General features: G+C 38.3%; 1 long non-coding RNA gene across 1 annotated transcript; it reads right to left on the reverse strand.

Annotated features, from left to right (window-relative positions):
- Positions 1-16,438: 16,438 nt before the first annotated feature.
- On the reverse strand, positions 16,439-22,215 carry LOC140149828 (uncharacterized). The gene is made up of 3 exons (XR_011858744.1): positions 21,690-22,215; positions 19,013-19,119; positions 16,439-16,883 (listed from the first exon to the last, which is right to left on the reverse strand). It is a non-coding gene; the product is annotated as an uncharacterized lncRNA (long non-coding RNA).
- Positions 22,216-22,900: the final 685 nt, after the last annotated feature.

Raw genomic sequence — 22,900 nt, forward strand, 5'->3', positions numbered from 1 at the left:
ATAAAAGGTTGTTTGAAAACGTTTAAATGTCGGGTTATATAAAAGGTATAAAACGTTTTTATAACATTAAAATATGTTATTTAAAGTGTTGACAAAATATTTGGCAAAAAATGTTTGCAAAAAATAGTTTACAATAATATTTTGCAAACATTTAAAAAATACTCTTTCAGTGTGTTTTCATACAAAACGTTTTTATGACCTTTATTCAGTTAGGACGCGGGACTACCAATTCTTTAGAAATGCATAGTCGCGCTAAAAGTCGATCGATACATGTTAAAATCAGCACAATTCAGAGATACACCTTTTTTCTATGAAATTTATTTTCTCGGTCAAATATAAAGCAATATTTTTTTTTCTTCAGTAATATCAGTTAAAGACATAGTGCTTGGATATACATTTTTTTTTTAATCCTGGTGTTAAAATTCAAGCATCATATTTTGTCTTTTAGTGTGATATTTTTGATTTTTATAGGCCTTTAGTTCGCCCGTGAGCTTTTTACGGAATTCATTTTTTAGCGTCTCAAACTAATATAGTTTGCTAAAGAAAGATATTTCCCACCTCTAAAGCACATCGTGTGGGTCTATGTATTATAGTTTTGTCAGAATTTCCGTTTTTATTTTACCCTTTTTCCCTTCATGCTCCGAAAATGTCAAACTCAGTACTTTATCTCCAGAACAACCAGCAGAAATAATCGATATTTCAATTGTTGTCAACCAGGTCCCTTTTCCATTGAAAACCAGGATTGCCTGACCAGCGATTTGGTAGCCCAAATCCCCAATTCTGGTAAATGAGGTGAATTTTGGAAATTTGCTCCCGTGATAGCCTGCAATTTCAATTTATAGGGGCTATGGATTCCATGATTATGAAAACCATTTTGTCTGTTTGTTTGTTTGTTTGTTTATTTACCTAGGATGAGGTCCTTGGGAAAATCCACTGTCCAAACCTAGAAAAATTCGCGTGTTATTAGAGGGGATTTTAATTTTCTGTCCCTCCTATCTCCAGGTGAATTTTGAATGACCCCCCCCCCATCGCGGGTTGGCATTTTCATTACACCCTTCAGACTTGCGTTCGGGTTTGTGTAGGCCTATTTGTCATAATTTAGCGCTATAGGACCTACTTTCTAAATGTATAAATATTATAAGGTACCGGTATGTAATATTATGTAGGCCTATGGGGGTGGGGTGGGTACTCAACACATTTTAACCAGGACTTACAATGCAAGGCTCATTGTTGCCATAAATGATTTTTCCTTTAGGTCATTATAATAGGTTGTTATAAACTTCCATGTTTAACCTTATATTGTTTTGGCTGCTTCATTATGACTTTCGGTGGGTTTAAGCAATTTCAAACAAACACAAACAAAAGGCACTATACCCAGTCACCTTCATGACAATTGAAACACTAGGTAATTTCTTTGCTATATTGAAGTTCTGGCAACACTGTATCCAGGCCGGGCACCCAGAGATATCGATCCACAATGCTAGTATTAGCGTAAGATTTCACGCGTGGATTTGAAAATTTTTCAGCTGGTAGTCAAAAATTATGGAATCAAAACGGAAATTCTGACAAAACTATGATATATCGCTCACGGTGATGTGCATTAGAAAGTTGGGAAAAATCCTTCTTTAGCGAACTATATTACTTTGAAAAGCTAAAAGATTGATCCAAAAAAATGCTCGCGGGCAGAGTTGAAGCCTATCAAAATCGAAAATCTTACACTAAATGACTGAATTTCACGACTAAGTTTAACACTAAGATTTGAAAAAAAAATACAGTATCAAGCATTACAGTTTTTCCTGACATTTACTGAAAAAATGAAAATTATTGCTTTTCATTTGGCCGAGAAAAATTTTTACACTGAAAAGGTGTAACTCAAAATTTTGTTCATTTGAATACCAAATTCGATCGTTTGTATTGCCTTATTAAATGACTGAGTGAGCCTTGCAGAACAATAACAATCGGTAGTCCCGCGTCCTAACTGTAGGCCTATTATAACCCGACATTTAACGTTATATTAAAACGTTTTTACCTAAACCAAAACCCAAAATATAACTTGCTTAAAATGGTTTTGTGTTTGCTGGGTTAGTAAGTAATAAGACAAGGTAAACCGTATAATGATAGGGAGCCCGGGGTAAAGTGGACCGACAATGTTTGTTTGAGCAGACACAGGACTACAAAACGGGTGAAGAAATCAAATCTGGTTGATATTCTTACCTTAGGACTGCAACTATAAACAAATGACATTCATAAAGTTTTACAAAAAGCATTAGGCCCTATTAGAAAATGGTGTGAACTTTTTTTTTTATTCCCCGAAATTTCCCGAAAACTTACATCTCTGGTACAAAGATAATAACCACCAGCCCCCTGCTCTTAATCAACTACTGTGCATATATGCACAATCAAATCACACATCATGGAAGTTATTTAAAATTAAAATACATGGAGATGATCTGTGTCCAGAAGTGAATGCACATGGCAAGAAGCACGGGCAGCATCCATAAAAGCTGGGAAATGACAGACACAGATCAACAAAACAATCATGACGAGGAATCATTATTAAAAAACCCCACAAATAAACCCCAACCAAATACACATAATGGTGTGAACTTGAACCCGAGAGAGGGGCATATTACAGAAAGGCCTCCCCTTCAGGTGTGTCTTCATTTATCAACGCCATTTAGGGCATACCTCATAGATATATTGCCACTTTTTCAAATTTTTAAGTAAAAAAATTGAAGACGAAAAAGCTTGTTCTCAGAGAAATAGGCATGTGAATATCTTTCGTGTGAATGCGAAGGCTTTATCTTATCTAAATATATATTATTGTCTTTCTCGTGTTCCCACGGACAAACGAAGAGGCAGGCTTTTCAATAAACATCAAAATTGATGGGTACCAATTATTTTGATACACCTTATGTAGTGTAAACCTTGGTGGGTAAGCCTACGTTTAGCCGTCAAGTTAACTCCATTGATAAAGGCGCTCGAGTATGGTGCGAGAGGTTGCGGGTTCGAACCCTGCCGGCGGTAGTTAGTACGCTCTTGTGTAAAAATTGAGTTGGCTTGAAATTCCCCTGGACAATGAACTTACTACCCGTACGAAACTTGGGGAGCTGATCCTGGCTGCGATGGTTAATTGTGGAATGTCTAGGGTGTGCGCTTCTTAGCAGCAAAGTCTCTGTGTTTTTCTGCCTTTGAAATTTACACCTAAAATGCCGCACATTGTGCGGCATGTAGGCCGATTGTACAAATTTATATTCTGACAAGTACTCTAATTTCCGCCCAATATCGAGAGCCCAATCTATATCCCCCACCTCTTTGCGCCATACATAAATTCGCCTATCGCCATTTCCGAATGTTCAAAAAGGTAATCACGCTTCCTCAGCATGTGCAATTACTTAGCATTAAAATTAATCTTATTTTATAGGGATTCTAGAAACACCTAGCACGTGGCGACAATGGTGCGGGTCTATCAAGCTCATGAATTATGCATTAGAATTTTTTTTAAACTCATATATTGTATAATTGAAGACCGAATTAAAAAGACTAGCTTGCGTATGCCGTCGACGCGTCCTGTCAACCAGACCAAAAATGCCATACTGCGCAGGTCAGCAACCAATCACGGCGCGCCTTTGTCCTGACGTCAGACGCAAACTAGTATTTTTCTGCCGAAAGCAGTATGTATTCGAATTGGAACATGAAACACGACTATTGGGCGAAATAATGGCCGGATTGCCATGACAAATCATTCTGTCAAGTACATTTGGGCTACGTTTTCCATGTTGCCACGAAGTTCTTACAGTACAAAATGCTCAATAAGTCTGCATTTCGGGCTAATGAATTATGCATTAGAAAAAAAAAAATGGCAGGGACGGTCATAAATTCTTTATACGGGGTTGTAGTAAAATGTTTGCCTTGAAGAGTGATTATAAAAATATTTGACTTGATTCTGGAATTTGAAAAGAATATAAAGCTTTGAATGTGTGAAGTTTGTATTGTTTTAAAGAAGTTAATCTGAAATAAGGTATCTGTGAAGGATTTTACGAATATTTAGAGGGCCTGCACCCCCCGTCTTACAAAAATGTCGAATTATTTTGTGAACGGTACCTAAATAGTTCAGCCTGATACGAATATTTAGGGGAGACCGGGGCAAAGTGGAACACGGGGCAAAGCGGAATCATCAGTCGGCTGCGGAGCAGGTGACTACAAGCTCCTCTCTTTGGCTGCATCCTTTTTTGTACTTTGTGTACTTAACCCTCTATCTTTTTAACCAAATATCCCACAGAGTCGTGCGATATGTCAAACTTTTCCTCTGGTCATAAGGAACAAAAATGTCAGTGGTCACATCTCTGTAGGATCATTGGTTAAAGAGATATAGTCACTTTGTTCTACTTTCTGTACTTAACTCTCTATCTTTTTAACCAAATATCCCACAGAGTCGTGCGATATGTCAAACTTTTCCTCTGGTCATAAGGAACAAAAAGTCAGTGGTCACATCTCTGTAGGATCATTGGTTAATGAGATATAGTCACTTTTTGCTACTTTGTGTACTTAACGCTCTATCTTTTTAACCAAATATCCCACAGAGTCGTGCGATATGTCAACCTTTTCCTCTGGTCATAAGGAACAAAAAGTCAGTGGTCACATCTCTGTAGGATCATTGGTTAATGAGATATAGTCACTTTTTGTACTTTGTGTACTTAACGCTCTATCTTTTTAACCAAATATCCCACAGAGTCGTGCGATATGTCAAACTTTTCCTCTGGTCATATAGTCCAGTCAATCTAAACTAATTAGTGGTGTCATCCATCACTAATTGCAACAGAATTTTTTTCACTTTTATACATTTTAGAGATGTCCCTGAACATCATACAAAAAGTATACTAAAATATACTTGGTGGAAAGGTAGTTTTTGGCGGGAAAAGGTCATACAGGGGTCAAATTTTAAAATTGCTTTAATCTTTTTAAAAACTATACCAAAGCATTTTTCTAGTCTTAAGGATTCAGAAAAAGTATAGTTTGTCATATCTGTGATGTACCATTCTCAAGTTATAAGCAAAAAGGTCAAAGGTCAAAATTTGGGCTCCACGTGGGTCAACTTCGAAAAAATGCTCCGATCTTCTTGAAAATGGTCTCAATGTGTTCGTCCTTTAAAAACATTCCAAAATAAGAATAGTTTGCCATATCTTGGATGTTTCGTTACCTAGGTAGCAGAGTAAAAGAGGTCATTGACCATTGAACTCTATTGACCCTGACCTAGTTTTCGATGTTACGCATGTAATTAAACAACCTAAACAGTGCAAATATTCTTTAAATGAATTATGTTTGCATGCCGAACAATTTGAGACCATTTTGGTTAAAATCAGACAATTTTTAGTTTTTTGACCTCTGTTGAACCCAACATTTGACCTTTGACCTTTTCGGTTATAACTCAAGAACCATACATCACAGATATGGCAAACTATATTTTTTCTGAATCCTTATGACAAGAGGAATAATTTGGTATAGTTTTTAAAATGATTGGAGCAATTTTGAAATTTGACCCCTGTATGACCTTTTCCCGCCAAAAACTACCTTTCCACCAAGTATATTTTAGTATACTTTTTGTATGCTATTCAAGGGACATCTCTGACATTCATAGGAGTGAAAAAAATTCTGTTGCAATTAGCGGTGAGTCAAAATCCACTTTGACTGGACTAATAAGGAACAAAAAAGTCAGTGGTCACATCTCTGTAGGATCATTGGTTAATGAGATATAGTCACTTTTTTGTACTTTGTGTACTTAACGCTCTATCTTTTAAACCAAATATCCCACAGAGTCGTGCGATATGTCAAACTTTTCCTCTGGTCATAAGGAACAAAAAGTCAGTGGTCACATCTCTGTAGGATCATTGGTTAATGAGATATAGTCACTTTTTTGTACTTTGTGTACTTAACGCTCTATCTTTTTAACCAAATATCCCACAGAGTCGTGCGATATGTCAAACTTTTCCTCTGGTCATAAGGAACAAAAAAGTCAGTGGTCACATCTCTGTAGGATCATTGGTTAATGAGATATAGTCACTTTTTGTACTTTGTGTACTTAACCCTCTATCTTTTTAACCAAATATCCCACAGAGTCGTGCGATATGTCGAACTTTTCCTCTGGTCATAAGGAACAAAAAAGTCAGTGGTCGCATTTCTGTAGGATCATTGGTTTATGAGATATAGTTACTTTTTTGTACTTTGTGCACTTAACCCTCTATCTTTTTAACCAAATATCCCAGAGTCGTGCGATATGTCAAACTTTACCTCTGGTACGTGAAGACGGCCCGATTGGCGCGAGGTTCATATTGGTGCGTATGCACTAAATATGTATCTTGTAAACCTTAAGTTTTGCCTTGCCTTCCTTCGTAATCCTGATTGGGCTGGATAAAAAAAATGTGTCCCACTTTGCCCCGGTCTCCCCTAGCCTAGGTATATTCGTCTCAGGTCAAGGATTCTCGAGTACTGCTCAGTTTAAGCATCGCTCGATGGGTAAGCTTACTGATTTTCTTATTTTATTACTAGTATATTGTGAAAAACCAAGTAGCTATGGTGTTAGCTCAATATGCTAGGAAAATATTATAACCGATGACTTTATGTTCACTTTTGCTAAATCAGCTGTATTTTTGCTGATAAGGGTGCGTAAATTAGCATTCGATTATGTTGGAGAAACCGCGTCAACTGTTTCACTATTGACATGATTGAAGTAGTAGCACTGACAACGTTCGCCGGCGTACACACGACGAAATGATTGCAAATTTACACATTTGTAATCATTTTGACCACAAAATATGATGTGAAAATACAGGTAAGCAACTCGGGGTAAGCAATGAGAACAAGTCCTCAAACATTTGAAATTTGTTGCTTCTTACTATAGAGGCCCTGCATGAAATTATTGATTGGCTCCAAACAAAGAATTTGAACCGGTGTCCTTCACCGTAGTTATGGCGGAGTACAGTCCATTCAATCAAATGTTGTCATCAACCTATTTGATCGTAGTGCAGGGTTATGTGTGTGAGACGAACTGTCACGGTAGATTGCAATTATGCTTTTGTTGAATGCATTTGAGTAGTCTGCCATATTTACGGGATGATACGTCACATGCAATGCCTCTATAGGTATGCCAGGCAAACCTTAGTTAACACATTTGCTAGTCAGCCAAATTCGCCTTGAACACAATACATATATTTACATGGAAATATAAAAGAACTGGCCGGTCAAGGAAACCTACATAAATATGTTGTCTATACCTCACTTAACCCAAATATATGATTTTTATGGTGATAAGTTACTCGCACATGGAATTTTAGAGGATTTTGATAGCAGTTCCATTAAAAAAGCTGCTATCAACATGAGGTCTAAGACCTAGAAACACCACCGAAATGCTGTTTTGGGGGAATTTTGCTAGCTGAATCTTTTTGATGAAAGTCAATCTTTGACAAGATGTAACTTAGCTATGGAAAGTGCTATGAAAAAAGGTTTTCAGTTTTGGCTTTCTTTACTCAAGGGCTTTAATCAATTTGATATATAAAATGATGCAGTTTGATGGCAAATTTGAATTCACCTGGCATACCTACTTACTACTAGACTGGCCCCCAGTCTCGGTTCGGTTCCATCTCTGGATAATGTAACAATAAATAATTACGTAATGCCCTATGAAAAAAATGCCAACTCCCCCCCTATTTTCTTCAATGCCCAAAACCCATTCCTCTTCATCCACAAATCGACGCCACTAATTACACCCACCACAGTCAACCATGCAGCAATATAGAAATATACTCGTATTATAAGTGAACGCGAAAGTCCATTGAGCGCTGATTCCGTGTATTGGGTTGATTTTTAATGCTATGTAATCTACATTACCAGTCGTTCTCCACGGACCCGAGGGAGGGTCTAACTTACTACAAGCTGAGACTATTGAATGAACGCAGGTTTCAACAGCTGCACTCGATCCAACCGCGATCGTATATCGCATATTTCAAACTACAGCGTGAACGCACGACCTTGGATACAATGCTAACCAATCACAAGTGTGTTCCCAGACAAACGAGCACCTAGACCAGTGACTTTGACTCGCGTAGTGAAGCTGACACTGCTTAGCAACGACTTTGACAAGGACGAATACCTGGGCGCAAGCAAGCAGATATGTTCGCGTCTACGGAACATGTTGTATTTGATGCGAGCGATAATGGCGCAGGAATCACACAAACCAGCGCGTCTTTCTCTCCAGTCGCGTCTACGGAACATGTTGCATTTGACGCGAGCGATAATGGCGTAGCAATCATGCAAAGCGCGTCTTTCTCTCCAGATATGAACGCTTTTTCTCCGCGTCCGACCAACCGACCAAAATACGTGGATACGTGGCTTCACCTACTGCCATGGTTAGGGATGGGCACTCATATTTATTTTATTTATTTATTTATTTATTTGAACAGACGCTTTTGAATCAGCGGCACACGCCTAAATTGGCGGTGCGTGTTAGGTCTAGGTGGTATGTCTATGAGTGCGTTGGCATGGTTGGATTCACTTCCGCGATACTCACGCACAATCGCACACGCTGGCGTATATCGCGCAATGTACGCAAAAAATTCGTCACGCTTTTGAAAGTTGCGTTCATTCAATTGGAATTTCCTCAGCCGAATTCCTACTGAAGACATAAATCATATACACATGTCAGATGTATATTGTATTGGCAAATATCCACACAAGCGTTCATTATAAATTTATTTTGATATTGTCATATTTTATGCCATGTATTATATCCTTAAAACTAACCGGTGGATTTGCGAACAATTTGTCGACATAAATGACGTTATTTTTGGTAATATGCAGACGAATGGCCAAATTAATAGAAAAATACCTGTTGTGATAAATTTATCTGTACAAATTGTCACACTCCAAGTGACATATAGTAAATTTGCAACCCTGCTGTGGATTTGCGAACAATTTGACCGACTGACATGCAGGCTAGCATGCTAGGCTCGACTAGGACGCAATCATCGTGTCTACATCATACCCGCTGGACAGCAGGAAGAATGTTTATAACTTACATTTCAATACAATCATGTTACTTTTATCTTGAACTTGGAAGAAACTGATTTCAATAACAATTTCAATATTGCAAACTCATGACCATCAGTGACCATACATTACACTAAACAGTGAGATCCGTGCCGGTTTATGACTAGAAAGTAGAATGGATTATTTATTTCTGTTCATCTTGATATCAACATTTAAATGGTAAGTTCATGAGTTTGACCTCAATTAAAATACAAAACAGAACCTGTGTCAAATCTACATTGTATGTCGCACAATTATGTGTAGTGCATGACTGAGTGCATGATGCTAGCATGACTAGTCTAGGGCTAGGCGGGGCTAGCAAACTGATTTCAATAACAATTTCAATATTGCAAACTCATGACCATATAGGCCTACCATCAGTGACCATACATGACACTAAGCAGTGAGATCCGTGCCGGTTTATGACTAGAAAGTAGAATGGATTATTTATTTCTGTTCATCTTGATATCAACATTTAAATGGCAAGTTCATGAGTTTGACCTCAATTAAAATACAAAACAGAACCTGTGTCAAATCTACATTGTATGTCGCACAGTTATGTGTAGTGCATGACTGAGTGCATGATGCTAGCATGACTAGTCTAGGGCTAGGCCAGGGCTAGTCCTTTACTAACCCTTGGCAGTTGGCAGTATCTGGAAAACACTCCTCCGACACAGCGCTAGTCTAAATCTAAAAACACTCTGCCAGTCGAAACTGAAAACCACTGCGCTAGTCCGAATTTGCAAAACATGGCGCTATTCCGAATCTGAATTTGGAAACACTGCGCTAGTCCGATATTTGGACTAGCGCCGTGTTTTTCAGATTCGGACCAGCGCTGTTATTTTCAGATTCGGACTACCGCTTTGGTTTTCTGCAGTTTCGGACTGACGAAGTGTTTTCCAGACTCGGACTAGCGCAGTGTAGGTAGGGGTGTGTCGGACTGTTAAAGTGTTTTCAGATTCGGACTAGCGGTGTGTCGGACTGTTGCAGTGGTGTTCAAATTTGCCAAATGCATCCATGGGTTTTATATCTTATTTTGTAGCCTATCTGAAAATTTTACTTTGCATAATTCTTGCGTATATAATTAGAAAATAAGGCCTACCTGACAACATTGCATAACAAAAATAAAAGAAAGTTGTTGCCAACGACTTAGTTTCGCTCCATTTTGACAGGCCATATTTTGGTAACCGAATATCCGATTAAAATAAAATTGTCAGTCTTGTATCAGGAGAAAATGGACTCACATATTTTAATCAGACAAAAATCTATATCCAATAGCGGGCGGCCTTAAAGCTAGCATTATAAGTATCTCCTTAACTAATAACAAAAGGTGTCCACTGGTATCTTGGAGGCATTGTCTTTTTAAAGACATTTCTTGTTGTTTAATGGTTTTATATGGAATGATGTGGACCGTAGTGGTCAGCGACAACCTGTAAAGTCTACTGAGGCTTGTGGATCAACGTCTAGGCGTTGCGTCTGTGTGTAGCGCACTATAGGCCCCTAAATCACTGCGCCTTTATTTTTCTTTTCTATTTACGTCACAAAATTTACGTGGGGAAATGCAAATAAAGAACACATGAATAAAATGTACCGCCTCCAAAAACGTGCCATGAGAGTAATCTCCAATAGTGATTATCTTAGTCACACTGAACCAATTTTCAAAATGTTTAAGGTATTAAATATTTTTTTTTTTTTCAATAAGGAAGTTGCTATATTTATGTTTAAGTATAATAACAAAATGTTACCTAGATCTTTTGAAAATTTCTTCCAGACTCACAAAGAAAATCATAACTATAATACAAGGAATAGGAATGATTATAAAATACCTATCCACAAAATCAACAGTATCTTAACGGTTGGACCAAAAGTATGGAATGCATTGCCAAAAAATGTTAAAATGTCAGCAACCTTAGGCCATTTTAAGTCAAACTTGAAATCTGTTTTTGATATTTACAAGTAAAATTCATTGATATGGTAACATTTGGTTAATACTACTGAATTTTATATAAATAAATGTTTTACACATATAAATTTATTTTTATGTGCATACCTTTTATTACATGCCTATGACATTTTTGTGGTGGAGTGTGCCTGGTGTGAGTGTGAGGTGAGAAATCAAGTGTATTATCTTTTTTCCTTTCAGGCTTGGTATATTGTATTTTTTCATTTTGTGTATCTGTGTTGATATATTTAGGCTCTTTAAGTGTTTCAGGGGGCACAACATTTTACAGGCTTTTGCTTCTAGTTGTGTCTCCTCCATCGTTTTATCATGTTTGTTATTTGTATGTTTTAATTTTTGATGGAAATAAATTTGATTGATTGATTGATTGATTGAAATGTTTGAAAACGTCCATTTGAATCCAACAGGTTTTTTTACACCTACCATACCTCGCTTGCTTATGCTAAGATAGTGCGGAGCCACCGTAAGCATGCAGGGAATTAAGTAGGCCTACACATTTAGGCCTATTTGGATATTTAATGCGCCGTCATTCCTTACTTTATCAAGTTACGTTATTCATTATCTTATTTTCCCCTAAAAGATTAATAAGTCGTGGTTGTGTATAGGCCCTAAGTCAAGTTAGCTCAATCGATAAGGCGTTCGACTATGGTGCGAGAGGTTGCGGGTTCGAACCCTGGCGGTGCCTATTACGCAAACATTATACAATCGGCCCGATACTGGCTCTATAAAAGCTGCTATAATGGACCAAGAATGGCAGCCTGTATTGGTCCGGTACGGTCGTGCACACGGGCATTCGACTGGCCCAATAGATATTGCCAGCACTGGGCCAAAATGGGTTGAAATTGGCCCAGTACAGGTCCAATTTATTCAATACTGTACTGGGCCAATATAATATTGCCAATATGTTCCCATTATGAAACCGTAAGTAAACGGTAATGGTCCAATTTTGGTCCTTTTTATTTTATCCTTTTTTTTTTTGGTCCACGTCTAGCGGTACAGTGTTCTATTCCTCTTTTACCCGGTTCAGGCATTATTGGCTAGTTCCACCTGTTCAACCAGATATTTTCCCTTTGAAAAGGAAACTTACTTGCACTCAGCATAATTGAATTGGTATTACCAAGGATTCTCGAGTACTAATATACTATAGGATAAGCCACTCGTTTGCGCAAATGAAGTCAGTCATTCAGCCTATGCGCTATAATGCATGTGATGGCATAGTACCCCTGTACGTGTAGGAGTGTATTACCTGTGGAAGAGATGATGCAATGTTTACGTCATCGTTTCCAAAAAAAATTAAATGGCGAAAAACGGCGAACATTTGGTCGAATCTTTCTATTACTATCATATCGTGAAAAACCAAATAGCTGAGGAGTTAGCTCAATATGCTAGGAAAATATTATAACCGAATACCCCATGACGAGACTGGCTAAATAAGCTGTATTTTTGCCGGAAAGGGTCCGAATAATTGGCAGTCGATGGGCGCCATCTTGGAAAAATAGCTCAAAATAGACTTCCTCGACAGTCGTTCAAGATTGAGGAGATTTTAGCCTGACGATGTTAGACTTGATCAAGACGGACTGTCGTTTGTACTGTAGCGGTCTAAATGTGCATATTTCATACATAAAATTAGCTCGAAAATCAATAAAACAAGTAACGAATGCGTCAAATTTTCTCTCTACTAACACAAATTGTGATGAAAAGGGTATATCTATCCTAAAACAAATAAACGTACTTTCAAATTGCGTTACAATCGTTTGTGTACTTGCACGTCTGGAACTAAGACTAATTTGCGCACTGAAATGCTCAAGAACTGTCAATCATTGACGAAAGCTGTCAGCGCAATACAGGACAAGTTCCTTTGGCCGTACGCAAATTAAATACGTGCACAAGTACGTAAGTTTTAGGCTGCGCACTGGATTGCATAGCAACCGGCATAGCAACCGTCAATCAATGTCAATCAAACTGCCGGCGAAGTGACTTCACTTTTTATACAGGGATTGAATACGAGTGTCACGGCCCTGGTATTACCTGATGTGCAAAGTATTAAAGTTCGATAACAAACTAAGCTTACAAAACTGAGCCATTGATAAATGAAATATATATTCTATGGTGTCATCAGAAAACAATTATGCCTTGCTCACATAGATTCTTTACAAGGCAGTAAATGAAATATTAGGAACAAGCGTAAACTCGCTGCCTTTTCTTTATAATAATAATATCATGTGGCCCTTCAAAATGAAGATGATAATGATCAAATAGCTTCAAATATTGTATTTTGATAGTAAAAAATGTCAGGGTTTCAAAACCACGCCCACATTAATGCAACATTGGGCCAATACAGGGCCGGTACTCGGGGCCTACAAGCCCGGCCAACAAGTTTCTGCCGCAACTGGGCCAGTTTGTACATGCCGGCTCGATGCCATATTCAGGTAGTCTTCAATTGGCCCAATAATGGACCAAGTACGGCACAGCTTATCCTGATAAGAAAACGGCGACCAAACATTTTAACCAGTATCGGATTTGTACTGGCGTTATTCCGTCAGCCGTGTCCGGTATTGCCAGAAGTAGACCGGTTTAAGCCATTACTGGGCCAATATTACAATGTTTGCTGGTGGAAAAATTGAGTTAGCTTGAAATTCCCTTGGACAAGGAACTTACTGCTAATTGTCTCGTTGTAACCCGTACGAAACTCGGGGAGCTGATCCTGGTTGCGATGGCTATTTGTGGAATGTCTAGGGTGTGCGCTCTTGAAGCAGCAAAGTCCCTGAATAGTTGTTTCTATATTGGACTTTGGCTACATTAACTCTCAAGGCCAAGGGGGACAGAACAATACAAATTACACCAAAATTGTAACTTAAGTACATGTTTGACTTTAGATTTCTTATGTTAAGGGGAGTAATATGACACCAGTTTCGATGAAATCTGACAATTTTTAAAATTTGACCTCTGTGCCAGTCAGTGATGTCAAAAATCCTGAAATGGCAAAAAATATCCTGAAAATGTGCATTACCTATACATTTGTACAGGATCACCCAAGTAAAATTTCCTGTAATCAGGAAATTTCCTGAAGACTAGCAACACTGAAAAAAGTTTTGACATTTGACCTATTTAACTCCTGAACTAAGCACTGTAGAAAAATATGACAATACATTTTTTTATTCCCCGTGATCATTGGTGATAAGAGGAACAATATGAGATACATTACAACATGATGGGACTGTTTTTCAGTTTTGGTCCCACTGTGACCTTCGACCCCTCGTGGATACCACAGGGGGCATAGAAAACAAGGCGGTTCTCGAACCACGAGTCTCGCCTGCTTTCGCGTCCACCTGCCTTTGCGATTACTTTTGGTATTTGCCTGTTCAATTTGAGCTTGATTGGACCAATATTGAAATTTGACCTTTGACACCTAAATTTTGGTGGTTCTCAGTTGGGCACAATTACCTGGCTGATGGTGACTGTACCAACAAAGTCTCATGCCCATTTGACAGTTTTTACTAATTTGACCACAGATGACCCCCAGTGACCCTGAAATGATCTTCCAAAAATGTGGCTCTAAATGTTGACTGTACCCACCAAGTTTCATGCCCATGTGAGTTTTTGGTAATTTGACCTCAGATGACCCCTGGGTGACCTCAAATGACCCTGAAATGACCTTCCAAAAATTTGACTCTAAATGTTAACTGTACCCACCAAGTTTCATGCCCATACAACATTTTTTAATAATTTGACCTCAGATGACCCATGGATGACCCGAAATGACCTTCCAAAAATTTGGCTCTAGATGTTGACTGAACCCACCACGTTTCATGCCCATGATACAACAGTTTGTAGTAATTTGACCTCAGGTGACCCTTGGATGACCTCGGAATGACCTTTTGAAAATTTTGCTCTAAATGTTGACTGTACCCACCAAGTTTCATGCCCATACAAGTTTTTAGTAATTTGACCTCAGATGACCCCTGGGTGACCTGGGATGACCCTGAAATTACCTTAAAAAATTTGACTATAAGGGACCATTCACAAACACTTGTAAGGGGGGGCCTGATGCAAAAATAATTCATCACAAAAAATTTTTTTTTTTTTTTTTTACGGTCCTCAAAAATTTCAGGGCCCCCCCTTTTTTTCATGAAAATTATGGGTCAACCCTATAGAAAAGAATATAAACTCAATTTTTCCTGGAAAATTTGTGGTCATTTTTTTCAGGGCCCCCCCTTAGGAGAGTCAAAAAATTTCAGGGCCCCCCTTTTTGCTACCCCCTACCAAGTTTCATCATCATAGCGCTTAGGGTTCTTACGGATCCCCAGATACAGCTCCACAAGGCGAATTTCTTCAGATTTCCTACCATATTTGTAAAAGCGTTCCGCATAAATTATGTAAATTAACAACTAAATGCGCATACTTTTCGCTGAAAAACTAATATGATTAGCAGGTGTGTATCATTTCTGTCAACAGGTTTCGTTACCCGACAGATCTTGAAGTAGTCTGTCCACAAACGCCGCTATCAATTTACGCTGATTTTCGCATAAATGATGCAAATTAGCTATGTTAATTTGCATATTTTTTACCGAAAACATATGTTACGGAGCAAACTCAGATATCCTTCCTCTCACCTAGTAGCGTCCCCGTAGGTCTTACGGTTCCCTAGATACAGCTCCGGACATACACACACATCCACACCCCCCACATCCATCAATCCATCCACACGGACAGACAGAAATAGTGATTACTAAGTCCCATCCTGAAGTTCAGGCGATACAAAAATGGAACCAATCAACTGATGATAGGAGACAAATACACCACTAATCATGCAGTGTAAAGTACTATCTATTGAAAGTAACACTCAAATACTATACTGATTATGCAGTGCATAGTGCTATCTACTGAAGATAACAGATCCACTGATTACAGTGGATAGTGCTATCTACTGAAGATAACAGATCAAATTATTACAGTGCATAGTGCCATCTATTGAAGACAAGTAAATCATTACTGTAAACTCTCACAGCTGATCATACAGTGCATATTAGAGCCATCGACTGAAGATAACTGATTACAGTGCATAGTGCTATCTACTGAAGATAACTGATCTGCTGATTACAGTGTATAGTACTATCTACTGATAATTTAATAACTATCCATTCATGCATCAATGTGCAGTCACTCTAATTGAATCAATTTCTATGGTGTATCTTGCGTATTGAAGGTCTGAAGTGATTTTAAAAATCACTTCAGACCTTCAATATGCAAGACTGTGAAGTATTGATGTATCTTTCCACATGACCAATGTTCATTGCCTACAGGCCTATACAGTAGCGAGTCATTAAAAAAATAAAAATATTTTTCCAACTGACCACCCACCGCTGGAGGGCAAGCAAACATTTTTTCTTGGCCTTATTCAGTGCGTAGTGCTATCTACTGAAGATAACAGCTATATCATGTCTCGTCTCAAGTTTGAGAGATGTTGCAATTAGTGATGGGTCAAGCCCTTAGTTACCTTAATTTGACTGGGCTACCTCTTCCACAAGTTTTCAACACGACACATAAAGTGTCATTCGTATGTAAAGTCCATCTTAGTCCATCTTCAGATCTTTAAAGATAGTCTGATTAATGTCACTTACTACCAAAGGTGATTTAATTCAGCACAACTGATTTTTGCTGAATACTGCTACGGTACTTTATAGAATTGTGTGACAAATGTGAAGGTTGAATAAACAACAAGAATATGTGCGCTCCATTCTAAAAGCATGTTTTTTTCCTGTAACGATGGCAGCTCTCATGAAGTACATTGTAGATTGATGTCCCGAGGTGAGTGAGGTCCCTTTTTCAAATCATCATGCCCCTGTGAAACAAGACAATAAGAACATGTTTAAAAAGCTTGAATTAAAAAACAATTTGATGTATGATCAATATGTTATTTTATGCAATGCACTGATGGATTTGTTGCAAGTGTCAAGTGTTACTGTATTCTGTGCCATGGGTCTAGGCTTTTCCTATATGTTTAAAATGTATGTACTAAGCATTAATTCATTTCTTGAAGGATTTACCCTACTGTTTTAAAAGTTCAAAATCATTTAATGAAAATTTGATGAGGAAATTTGATGTAGGACATGAAGGAAAATTTTTTGATTGATAATGTCATAAAACAGGTTTGCTTTTTTTGATCGGCTGCAATTCGTCGGTCGCAACACATACTGGCGTACGTGCAGGACAAACGCAAAATACATTTCTGAGAAAAACGCGTTTGAAGGATATGCTACTAATAACATAGTCAGTACTCCTCCAATATAATCTCTCAGTGGACCGATTACATTTGAAATTGAAGTTAAAGGATTAAACTATTAAACTGTAACTTAAATAGTTAAAAAGGAATAACTTTCACATGATATATCATACTGCAGTTACTGTCCGTTTTCCTATACACAATACACAGTGCTCTCACCATTGATGTGTGACCTCAACAAATGATGTATGTTGGGAGAATGGACACTTGCCTAGTTAACATAACAGAATAAAAAATAACCAGCCAATATTTTATTTATTCTCCAAAACTTCTAGCAAATATATTTCTCTAACATGACCTAAAATTACAGCTAGGTTAGATGTTCAGAAATGGTCGTACTTTTGTAAAATATGAGTGAGGGCAAGGCATAGCTAGCCAACTCCCCGTGTTAATTGAATGGAGATTTGACCGAAAATATTGGTATCGGACCGCTCACTTCTGAAGGATGCCACAAAAAAACGGTAAAAGCTACATTTAAATTATTCTAAATAGGTTCTAGAAAATAAAGTTTTGTAACATGTCCTAAATTTTTAGCTAATTTAGATGTTTGGAGAGGGTCGTACTTTTGTGTTTTAGGAAGGATATGTAAACGACAGATAACACCAAAAATATGAAGAAATTATTTCCAAACTGTGTTAAGTCAACAATCATTATGTTGCTCATTTTGAAGAATGCTGGTTAACAAAAAGCAGTTCTTTGTGTCATTTCGTGAACAATGGTACACATACCATTGTTTCTTTTCGTTTCCTTTATAATCGGTTACCCAACTGAAGCTGTAATACCAGCTTTATTGCGATGTCGCACATTGAAAACAGACACTTGTACACAACCAGAGAAGATCTGATTTAATCAGTTGAGCTGCTTCAATGAGTGTTATCTTGGTTTAATAGCTTTTAATGGGGTTTAAGTCCTGCAAAGGTCGAGATGAATTCTACTGTAGACATGACTGCATCATGTCTAGCTCTAAACTTATACGCCACTGTGTGAAACGGAAGATTTGGTGGTTTCGGAGGATTTTTGAAGCGTAAGTCGCACATACGCCACTATGTGAAACGGAAGGTTTGGGGGTGTCAGCAGGTTTTTGAAGCGTAAGTCGCACGTACGCCACTATGTGAAACGGAAGATTTGGGGGTGTCAGCAGGTTTTTGAAGCGTAAGTCGCACGTACGCCACTATATGAAACGGAAGATTTGGGGTTTTCGGCTGGCTTCTGAAGCGTACGCCACATTATTGACAGATGATGTGCCTAAATGTCATCAAATCCGTTTCACATAATGGCGTATGTTGATCGTACGTCAGTTTGTGAAACGGAAGATATTGGATTCTTACAGGATTATTAGCATATAAGTCAATTAATTAATTAACGTTATTTATTAATTAAGTATGGTTGAGTTTTCTAACTTGGTATTCTTGAAGAACTTGATATATAAAACCGTTGGGCCAAATTTCATAAAATTGACCAAAATCACCGTACGCCACTATGTGTTGCGACCGACGAATTTATTAGCACATCTGGAAAGGTTTTACCAGAAAAATTTTCAAGTTAGTAAATTAGAGAGGAATAAAACTATATTTTTGAACCATGGTGATGCATGCCCATATGTATTTCTAATTTTGAGTATGTAACATATTTTGCCCCCAATTCATGATGCATGATAACAGTTTTGTTGTTGTCATGACTCTACTTACCGAGTACCCAACAACAGATCAATTGTGTCTTCAAAGACCCCAGTAACAGACTCTTCATAGATTTAATCAATCCATTTACATCTCCATACATTGATAAGCTGGTTCAACTGCAAATCAAACATACACAAAAAAACATAATTAGCATAATCATTAATCACTTATATCAAATGAACAAAATTGAACAAAATCACCAAAATACCTAATTTCCTCCCTAATATTTCACCAAGATATAATTCAATTTTTTGATTAACAAATATTGAATGTACATACATGTGACATGTATTCTCTAGATAGCAAATAAGAATTTCATACTTAGGTGACCTGATCGACAGTATCATCCCCCACTTTTTCCTATCAAAATTGAGATTTTGGCATCAGAAGAAAGCTCATATTTTTCTCATAATCCCAGTGAAATTTTAGGCCAGAAATATATTCCGTTTAGATGTTATGAACGGAAAAGTGATAGCCTCGTCCCCAATTGTGGTATACTACCAGCTACTACCACACAATGGGCTGTTGTGAAACACATTTTAACTTTTAACATCAAAACGGCTATTGCACTTTGCCTCAAAATTTGAAGTGGCCTCAATGCGAGGTACAAAACACAATATTTACGGAAAAATCTGATCAGTGATCACTTTATACCTTTAATTTAGTTTCAAGGTAAATAGCTAAATTATTTACAAATATCCCCGGGTAAAATGTTAAAATCATAGTGTGTAGATAAATTTCAACACCATCAGAAGCTTTGTTCAAAAATCTCAATTTTGTGAAAAATGGGAGATGAGGCTGTCAATCGGGCTTTTGGTGTGAGCTATAAATCACTCTTTTTACTTGCAACCAGGGAGCTGCTTTTCTTAGCTCGTAATGTACTCTTTGCACAGATCTGCCATCATTTTGGAAAAGTGCATAGCAGTTAATGGAAATTGCATCGCATTTTGCGATGCGATACCGTTGAATTCGATCGCTGGCTGTTTAAAATCTGATCTGCCTCTAGTCCGACACACCGCTAGTCTGACTACACAAATTCCCTTTACTCAGGGGTGTGTCAGTCCGAAAAATGAAAAACACTGTGCTAGTTTGAAAAAGCATGCGCTAGTCCCAAAATGAAAACCACTGCAACAGTGAGACACTCCGCTAGTCCGAATCTAAAAACACTTTTTTTTTCAGTCCGACACGCGCGCCGCTAGTCTGAATCCGAAATACACTGCGCTAGTCCGAATCTGGACAACACTGCGCTAGCCCGAAAATGAAAACCACTACAACAGTGCGACACTCCGCTAGTCCGACTCTAAAAACACTTATTTAAGTCCGACACTCCGCTAGTCTGAATCCGAAATACACTGCGCTAGTCCGAATCTGGACAACACTGCGCTAGTCTGAAAATGAAAACCACTACAACAGTGCGACACTCCGCTAGTCCGACTCTAAAAACACTTATTTAAGTCCACGCCGCAAGTCTGAATCCGAAATACACTGCGCTAGTCCGAATATGAAAAACACATTGCGCTAATCCAAAAACTGAAAAGCACAGCGCTAGTCCGAATCTGAATCTGAATCTAGCGCAGTATTTTTTAGATTTGGACTAGCGCAATGTCAGACTGAAGGAGTGTTTTCCAGATTCGGACTAGCGCAGTGGTTTTCAGTTTCGGACTAGCGCAGTGGTTTTCATTTTCGGACTAGAGGCGTGTTGGACTGGCAGAGTGTATATGCTTATCTAGATTCGGACTAGCAGCATTGTCAGAGTAGCGGCATGTCGGACTAACGCCCTGCACCCATGTATTAATGAAATGATTAATTAGCAAATATTTGAAAGTGTGGAGCATTTTTTATTGCAATGCAAATCCATGTTGTAAATTCAACGCTGGTACCAGAAGGCTTTTGCAAAGTGTACGCGGTGACACGCATAGGCACACACCCCCATACTTTGTGGGTAGAATATCGTTTTGAGATGACAGTGCGATCGGATATCGGCGAAAAGGCAAGACTTATTTGGTTTTTGTACTGCATGAGTCAAAGTTTCAACTTACGCCCATGAAAATTCATGTCCGTCACAATACGCAAAGCACTTTCACGTATGTGCTGCACCCAGCTGTGTATAAACTGTGTAGGCCATTCGGTATTAATGCGATTCTGTTACGAGCTGGTCAGATATCACTGTAATGTATTACAGGCCTACATAAACATCACTACCATGACTACCGGTACCAAACTTTAGGTGAATACATCAAGATTTTGGGACCGTTCCATGGGCGCAGTCGAGTGACACACATTCGATGGCTGTAAACCCTACTAGCTTTGAATGCGCCACTTTCGTGTGCAAATACAAACAAAGACTACCTAATTCCAATGAATTCGTGAACATGAATTCTACTGCCACTCACTGACTGCACTGCCGATACCAAAAATTTAAAGAAGCAATTTTTGTTCCTTTTTTCCCCTCGCCCAGCCACTAAATCAACTGAAACGAACCTGACAATGACTCATCATAGGCTATTAACTGACACGATGACGATTTACTTCTGCTTCTGAATAGTTTATAAGCTTGAAGCTATTACATGTAGGCGAACTCATGTTCAGAATGCTAGCACTAATAAACATTAATGAACATGATAAACCATGTAAACAAATACTAAACATGTAAAAAATAATAAGCTTATCGACGTGAGATACTCACCGGCGTCGGCGTTGCATTGGCCGTGACGGTGGAGTTGCCATTCGATATTCATGCATTCTGCAATATTGTCTGCAGTTTTTTATTGAAAGTTAAAAGGAATATTGGTTTTAAATAATATGAAGTAGTATACAGGATAAAAAGTTTGAAGTGTCAATTGATCTCGCGCCATCTCCATCTGCTGAGCTGGTGGCTGGTAATTATGGCATCTGTTGCGCGTGCGCGATGACCTTACAGCCGCCATTCCGCCAGCTAGCTCGTCGAACTCTAACGCTTGAGGGCAGTCTAGATCTTTTAACGTCTGTGCCTACTGCCATGGTTAGGGATGGGCACTCATATTTATTTTATTTATTTATTTATTTATTTGAACAGACGCTTTTGAATCAGCGGCACACGCCTAAATTGGCGGTGCGTGTTAGGTCTAGGTGGTATGTCTATGAGTGCGTTGGCATGGTTGGATTCACTTCCGCGATACTCACGCACAATCGCACACGCTGGCGTATATCGCGCAATGTACGCAAAAAATTCGTCACGCTTTTGAAAGTTGCGTTCATTCAATTGGAATTTCCTCAGCCGAATTCCTACTGAAGACATAAATCATATACACATGTCAGATGTATATTGTATTGGCAAATATCCACACAAGCGTTCATTATAAATTTATTTTGATATTGTCATATTTTATGCCATGTATTATATCCTTAAAACTAACCGGTGGATTTGCGAACAATTTGTCGACATAAATGACGTTATTTTTGGTAATATGCAGACGAATGGCCAAATTAATAGAAAAATACCTGTTGTGATAAATTTATCTGTACAAATTGTCACACTCCAAGTGACATATAGTAAATTTGCAACCCTGCTGTGGATTTGCGAACAATTTGTCGACATAAATGACGCTATGGAGAAATTATTAGAAAAAAGGGTTTTTGCCTAGGCCTATGCTAGGTATGATCATCAAATTTCCAAGTAGCCTTTATCTGTACAAATTGTCACACTCCGAGTGACATATGGTATATTTGCAACCCTACTGTGGATTTGCGAACAATTTGTCGACATAAATGACGCTTGCGGAGAAATTATTAGAAAAAGGTTTTTTTGCCTAGGCCTGTCTAGGCCTAGGCTCATGATACGTGATTATAGCCTAGTTTCCTTGTGTGTAGCCTTCTTCACTCAGTACGAAGGCTACAGCATCAATGTATTGGAAATGC

Source organism: Amphiura filiformis, chromosome 4 (genome assembly GCF_039555335.1).
Source record: "Amphiura filiformis chromosome 4, Afil_fr2py, whole genome shotgun sequence".
Classification (NCBI taxonomy): Eukaryota; Metazoa; Echinodermata; class Ophiuroidea; order Amphilepidida; family Amphiuridae; genus Amphiura; species Amphiura filiformis.